This window comes from Sorghum bicolor, chromosome 8 (genome assembly GCF_000003195.3).
Source record: "Sorghum bicolor cultivar BTx623 chromosome 8, Sorghum_bicolor_NCBIv3, whole genome shotgun sequence".
In the NCBI taxonomy this organism is placed as follows: domain Eukaryota; kingdom Viridiplantae; phylum Streptophyta; class Magnoliopsida; order Poales; family Poaceae; genus Sorghum; species Sorghum bicolor.
In genome coordinates, this window is record NC_012877.2 from 15,950,660 (window position 1) to 15,958,396 (window position 7,737).

Here is a 7,737-nt window from a genome sequence, read left to right on the forward strand (position 1 = left end):
TCTTTCCTCTCAGGTGGGTATCTTGTACCCCTAATTTTACTGTCGAACACTTGTCCATTTTTATCTCTCGTCTCACTTTTTCTTTTCTTCGAGGTTCCGGGCACTTGCCCCTTTTTATTTCCTCGTATCCTTTCTCTCTCTTTTTTTTTCTCTTTTTTTTCTCTCTTTTTTCTCTCTCTTTTTTTTACTAGAGCACTCATCTCTTGAAATAATATAGCAAGTGGTAGTAGCCAAAATAACTGGAGCATTTATTTCACAGGGAATAACAGAAATATTTTTGGCCATTCTTTCCCGGATTAGGAGTAGAATGTTTTTGGGTGGTTCTGGAGATGGAAATGAGTGGATATATGTGGATGGTACTTCCGGAGTAGAAGTAGCATGTATGAGTGAACGTGTAAGTGAATCTTGATTTTAACCACATGACAAGCTCCTAAGGGTCTACACAGCTTGACCACACTCAATGCTCATAAGCAGTAAAAAGTAAATGTGTGGCTCAAAGTCTAATAAGCATGTATATATGGCTGTGGTAGGATTTTAAACTCTCATCATACAGGAACTCATCATGTGTTATTTTAAAGATTTTTAAAGATAAAATTCTCCAGAATTCTAGCATATCTAGGAACAGATAAACAGCAGCTCAACCTTCCCATATCATATCCGTTAACGACTTAGACTTTAGATCAAGTACTCTTCCCACAAGTTCAGGTTTAGAGCAAATCTTACTTCATAACAGTCATGCCTAAACTTGAGAGAGATTTCAATTTTAAGAACTAGTCATGGCAGAGCAACTATTCATCATTTCCATGTGAGAGTTTATCATGAGGGTTCATAGCAAACTTTATTTATTTATTTATTTAGCATACTAAGCAAATATATATATATATATATAAGCACAAAATCTTTATTTGGGTTTTCATGATTATGCATCTTTTTATTATTTGAGTAAAGTATAAACACGAGTAGAAACACTTAGCTGGATAAATGGGGGTGCTCTCCCCCAAGCTGGGTTTTGACGTAATTTCTTCTGATGTAGCTAGCAGGTGGTAGAGGTGTATTTGAAAGTCAGCAGTATTCTGACAGCGATTAGAATGTCCTCCGTCTGCTAGTCTTCTTGATTCTTAAATTCTGTAGAGCTCAAATAGACAACAAAGCTTTGTGGAACTAGTTAAGTGTTAGCATAAATATCTAGCCTTTATCATGTTGAGCCTCCTCAATAAATATTACTTATTTAGCAGGATCATGCACTTATTATTTTTTATATTTTTATTGTAAGATGAAAACTTATTTATTTTATTTTTATGCCACCACAGTGAATGTACTTATGGGTTTTATGCCATGAGCATACTCACATGGGGCTTACTATGTTTTGTTTTTTTTAACATTTTTATTTTCTTTTCAAGATAGCATGAACCTGATTAACTAAGCAAACTATTGAATGGAAAAGGATAACTACCAAGTTTACCTCTTGGCAAGGCGTTCGGTATTTTTAAGTCCTCCGAACGGGACTCTCCGTTTTCTCAGTCGTCCTGGGATTCGCTAGGTGGCGTAGTCGGTGGTTCCGGCGGTGCCTCCTCTTCGTGTATAACTATCTTCTCCCTCCACACCTGACTCGGTGCTACGGTCTCCTCAGGACAATTCTGTTCAAGTTGTATGTCTTAAGACCTTATCACTTCTCCTTCGTAGTCTACCCATCCGTCCTTGATGATTTGCCTCCTCTGGTTGCGGTTGCGTTATCTTCTTCTTGTACTGACCTGCTTAGAGTCTTCAACTATATAGTTAGGGTCAGTAAAATAGCGGCGTACCTTCTCAGAGGGGAAGTGCATGTAAACTTCTCCGGTTCCAATATAGATGATGGCTTTGATAGTGTTTGAGGAACGGTCTTCCAAGGATGGTGGGTGGATCATACTCGTCTTCTCCCATGTTAATGACCTGAAAATTATCTGGAGCTGAATGTATGTTGGTTGTAGGAGCATGGTTCCATGCAGGAGCTGATAAGTGACTGCGGCCATTATGTTGTCGTCAGATCTGGTGTCGTAGAGTGTCTTCTGAAAAGAGTATCCATTGATTGTGCACTCGATGCTTGGAACACCAGGGTCGTCCTTCTTGATCAGGAAAGGCGACTTGAGTCGACGATCTTGACCTCCTCCGACAAGGATCCAATGTTTTAAGTCTTTTGGACAAGACTTCTCACCGTCTTCATCCTTTAGGTGTATCATTTGATTAGGTGTGAATCTTGACGTCTGCACCTCTTGATATGGAGTCACCCATGTTCTTTGTTCGCCCAGCAGTTCGAAGTGCGGTGTTGACAATATCCTGCTCATTATGTTTGTGCTCATAGATCCAAGTCCTTCACTTGGTGGAGTCTGGGAGTTGTAAAACTCCTCCATGTTTTGTTTGAAGTGTACCTATTCATAGAGACAAGGCAGAGATAAAGTGCATGGGCCCTGTTGGTGGAAAACACCAACAGAACCAAAAGTGTATTTGTTCTTCTCTAACCTTAAGCATAGTGACCAAGAAAAAGTTGATGGATCATGAGTGTAGCATTTGAAACATTTGTCAGATCATATGGCTCAACCTAATGGAAAGATAATCTATCTATATTTATGTTTTGTTTATATCTTCCAAAGATTGAATGTGCAACATATTAGCTTATATGTTTAGGAGCGTGGGATCACACAGGTAGTACTAAGAACAAAGATTAAAGGACTAAACATGTTGAATTAATTGGGTTGATTAATTTGGAGCTACAAATCATACATGTTTGTTTCTTTATTTTATGTGAACGCTAGAACCAAGGAGAAGCTTATAAAAGTGATAGTCAAGTACCTTAAAATGTTACCTTACTTGAAGAGTGACGGTATAGTATCACCTTGTGGAAGCTTTCCTTTCTTAGCGGTTGTGCATCGTGTTTGTGGCACCCTCCATGGATCATCTCTTTATGATGAATGAGCTATGTCTTCCTTGTGCAAGTCATTAAATTTCATGTGTCTCCTTTATCTCCTATGTGAGTTTGTATCTCAGGACTTCCCAGGTTGAAAGTTTTCCTGCAGGGGTTAGTCCAACAAAATATCCCATATCTACTATAGCATACTATCGGCTCAAAAATCAACCAAGACACCATGTCTAATTTGATTTAGAAGGGCATTTTAACCTAAGCACCATGCTTAATTTAAAATCCCTTGGAAGTAAGATCATCATTCCTAAACTAAGCACCATGCTTAATTAAGAGATAAATGAAACTATTCCAAACCTAGACATATACTAAAGCAAATAAAGGTAGCATGAGAGCATTTATAGAGATCTACTTAAGTGGAGATGAAGTAGTGTAATTAGTATTTAACAAATTGAGCATGTCTCAAAGGTAAGGACAACCAACATAGCAACATGGCAAAAGATGTTTTTATGTAAAGTACTCCCCCAAGCTTGAATTTTACAAAATTCAAGCTTGGATGAATTTAATTCAATGTTGCATGATGGTTGGTTGGGCATACCTTGTACTTGTCATTCATCTCATCTTCTTGCTCCAATCCTGGAAAGGTTAGTGCCAAGAATACCCGAAGGAATATTTCTACAATTATCTTTATATGCTCAATACACAAGGCAATGTTGCAAATAATTAGAAGTGCTTGTTTTAGGACACTAAGCTTGTCCTTGGGAAACCATCAATTAACTCAACGAGATCTGCAATATTTATTATAGACATATGCATCGACAACCGCTCTTTTAAAGTTGTTATAAATAGAAAAGAAGAGAGGGTTGGAGATCTCAAATGTGGTAATGTTGGAGAGACCAATTGATTGGGGAGATGTTGCATATGAGCATGGACTTGGTAAGGTATTTATGAAATAACTTCCATGCTCACTGTTGTTTCTCCCATTCTCAAACTCCAAGGATGATTCTTCATGAATGCTTAAAATTCCTCTAGGATTGTCTCTCAAGTTTGTTTTATCTATCCATTCAATGGTGATAGCACATGGATTTTTAATGCCTCTAGCCATCGATGTTGCTCTTCTCGATCCTCCTTCTTATGTATGGGATGTCTAGAGAGATTCATAGGATTATCGGGAGGTTCAAGAGAAAGAGCATAGTAGAAACTATTAAGCTCAAGGATGGGTCGGATAGCCGAATCATGGGATTGAAATATTTGGAAATTGGCTATTGAAACTTCCTTTCCTCGTCTGGGAGATGATTCCTTCTCTATCTCTAGGATATTTTTATGAAGACTAGTGCAAGAAGGATGTCCACAAATGAAGACATACCTTCCTTTACTAATAGATAAAGAAAGAAAGACTCTACCAAAGGTTATATGATTAAGACCAATGTGAAAATATCTAGGAAAAACATGGTCATGTAGGGCTAGGTCTAAACCAGAATTTATAGAAAGATTAACAGATTCCCTAGGTGTAGCTAAAAGTGCATTATCTTCTTGATTAAAAGATAGGACCTCGGCTATAGAAAAGGGTTGGTTTTGACCTATTGCAATCAACTTCGGACACAGATCATAATTAGGGGCAGGACGTGTTGACTCCCATGGTCTATGGTTGGTCTCCGAAGGTGCAAAGAATTCAATAATAGGTATGGAATTTAAGTTATCCATAAAAATAAAAAGATAAAAGAATAAAAGTATAAAAGTATAATACAAGATAATAGCGATTCAAAGTTATCTCAGCAAACCGTCTTTCTCCCCGGCAACGGCGCGAGAAATGCTTGTTGATATTTGGTAACGCAATTAGAAAATGATCCGCAAGCGCACGGATATCGGGGAGCATTTCACCCGGGAGGTTATCCAGAGTTATCGTATTTATATTTTTACCACTGGGAGAAAGGGTGCATCTGACTAACCAAATCTATTGCTACTATCCCTTTAGGCTACAAAGAATGTTTCTCGATGTGAGTGATGTATAGAGAAGACTGCAACTGTAGTCTCGTTCTAACCTTGGTAAGGATGATCTACTGTTCTATTGGGGAGGCTCACGGAATCTAGACAACACAAAGGATGTTCGACCCGCACCTATAAACCTACCCGTCCTGCTAACAAGATATGGGATACAAAGGTAACTCAGAAATGTCACGTTCCTCGCTACTACCATGGTCCAGCTAGTCAGGGGATATCTATGAGTACCCTAGCCTAAACACCACGTTTACGCTAGCAAGTGATTACTCTAATACTCAACCGGAAGAGGATTAAAGTAAACTCATAAACCAAAGAACAATAAAACAAGAACTTACTAGCATTAGAAGTCGAATTACTGAAGAATCTTAGAAGCAAGCCTCGGGTTAGCAGACTTGATCCTGCAGGTACAACTCGGAGTAGACACCGACAGGCCGGCCTTCCTCCGATCTACACCTCCACTCTATCTCTCTCAATCTAATAGAAACTAGAAGATCTATTTCTACTTTACATTGGTTGCTAAGCCTAAAAAGAAATATTATTTAGAGAAGAGGTTTTCCTTCGAGGGCACCCCTCAATCTCTATGATAATTTCTTCTCTCCTCCAAGGGCCAGGGGGGTCTCCTTATATAGTCCTTCTCCTCTATGCGTTTTTGGTTCAGCAGGCGATGTGGTACTAAACTTTCCACCATATCTCATTAAAATGCACATAGGCCTTAATGGACCAAAACCTGATTTGGGCCCAATTAATCCCGCAGCTCTTTTATATAGAGTCCTTCTTTTATTAATATCTCTTGATTCCGAACTCCAAATATAGCAAATAATATATGCATTTCGATCAGCTCGACGAGATCTTTGCAATGGTGTACTCCATTCTGTGATTGGTGGAAACACCTGGGCGGGCGCCCAAGGGGAGAGGGCGGGCGCCCTGCCCCCAGGCCCGTTCGGCCTCCCGTTCGTTCCCGTGGCTTCTGGAGTCTTCTAGATGATAGAAAATTGCGCGGCACGTTAATATCTCTATGTAATCCCGACGTGTGGGCCTTTCTTCCATATTTCCTAATAACCCCCTGCAGAAATAGACAAACATCAAAAATCATGGAATTCTGTCAGATAAAACCCGTCTAGGTGTTGGTTGCATTTGGATCCTTTTCTTTATTTATTTGATGATTATATTTGATACTTAAGGACCGTCAACAATGGCTAGTTGCTAAATGACAAGTTAATTGTATACCAAACATTTCTGGCGTTGTTGCTAGAGGTAGAGTTTATCTCTGTTTTTCGTAATGACGATAGTCAATGTCAACAAGCATTTTTGGCGTCGTTGCTGGGGAAGGCACAATAATCTTAGGATATATTGATAACATATATACACATGAATAAACTCATATTACCAATCGATTCTAACTCAATCAGGTACACCCTTCATCGTTATCATTTTCTTATCTTATACAGGGTGATGAATGAATGGTTTTTCTCTTCCAAGAAACTTTATTGAAGATCTAGAGAAACTCCTTAGAAAGAAGAAGTTTGTAGAAGCAAGGGACAAATTTGAATCACAATCAAGAACACCTCTGCTGCTCAAGCTAGTTCTTCAGAGGAGCCAGCTCCAACATTGGAAGAGGAATTTGATGAACAAGTAGAAGAACAAGCAAAAGAGCATTTAGGTGAAAACCTAGCTCCTGCGGTTGAAAACATGGCTGAAAAGACATTGCAAGAGTTCTCTGCCCCAACAACAACAAACATTCGGACTGGACCAGCAGTCAACACTAGGGAGAATGGATTCGAGCTCAAGCTGCTCTCATTACCATGGTTCAAGACAGCCAATTCTATGGAAAAGCTCATGAAGATGCAAGTACATACTTATAATATTTTCTAGAGATTTGCAGCACCTTCACGATCAGAGGTGTATCAGAAGATGCTATCTTACTCCGTCTTTTCCCGTTCTCATTGTTAGGGAAAGCCAAGGAGTGGTTCTACATTAACAAAGACAAACACAATACATTGGACCTTTGCTCGACTACTTTCGTGGCAAAATTCTTTCCTACAACCAAGACCAATGCTCTGTGTGGGATGATTGCAAGTTTCCAACAACAACATGGTGAATCATTCACTGAAGCATGGGAAAGATTCTAGAATTACATTGAAGACTGTCCTCATCATGGGATAGAGGAGTGGCTGTTAATGCAGACTTTCTATCACAGGCTCATCTCTAGTACCCTTGAGTCTATTGATGCTGCAGCTGGGGGAGCTTTCCTGTAACTTAAGCTCTGAGACGCTAAAGAACTTGTTGAGAAGATGGCCTCAAATTCAACATGCAATGAAGAACGTACTCAGCCTCGGAAGAAAGGAGGAGGAATCCATCATCTCAAGGAAGCCGACATGGTCACTGCCAAACTAGACCTCATCATGAAGAAGCTCGACATAGAGAAGAAGGAAGTCATGCACATCAGTGATTCCCATATGACATGTGAAGAATGTGGAGACTATAGGCACTCAACTGTCAGTTGCCCTACACTACAAGAGGATGTGAACTTCACCAACAACAACACCTACTATCGTCCTCAACAAAATTAAGGGTGGAACCAACAACCTCGACAAGGTAATTACCAAGGTAACAACCAAGGTAATAATTTTAATAACAACCTTCTGCCTTTGAGAGAATTAGTTACTAGTCAATCCAAACTGCTAGATCAAATGACTAGGAAACTAACATCAAATGATAAAACTTTGGAAAACATACATGCTAGAATGGATACTTTTGCTTCTGCCATAAAGAATCAACATAGTTTCAATAAAATGCTAGAATCACAATTAGCTCAATTAGCTACTGTTGTTCCTCCATTAGAA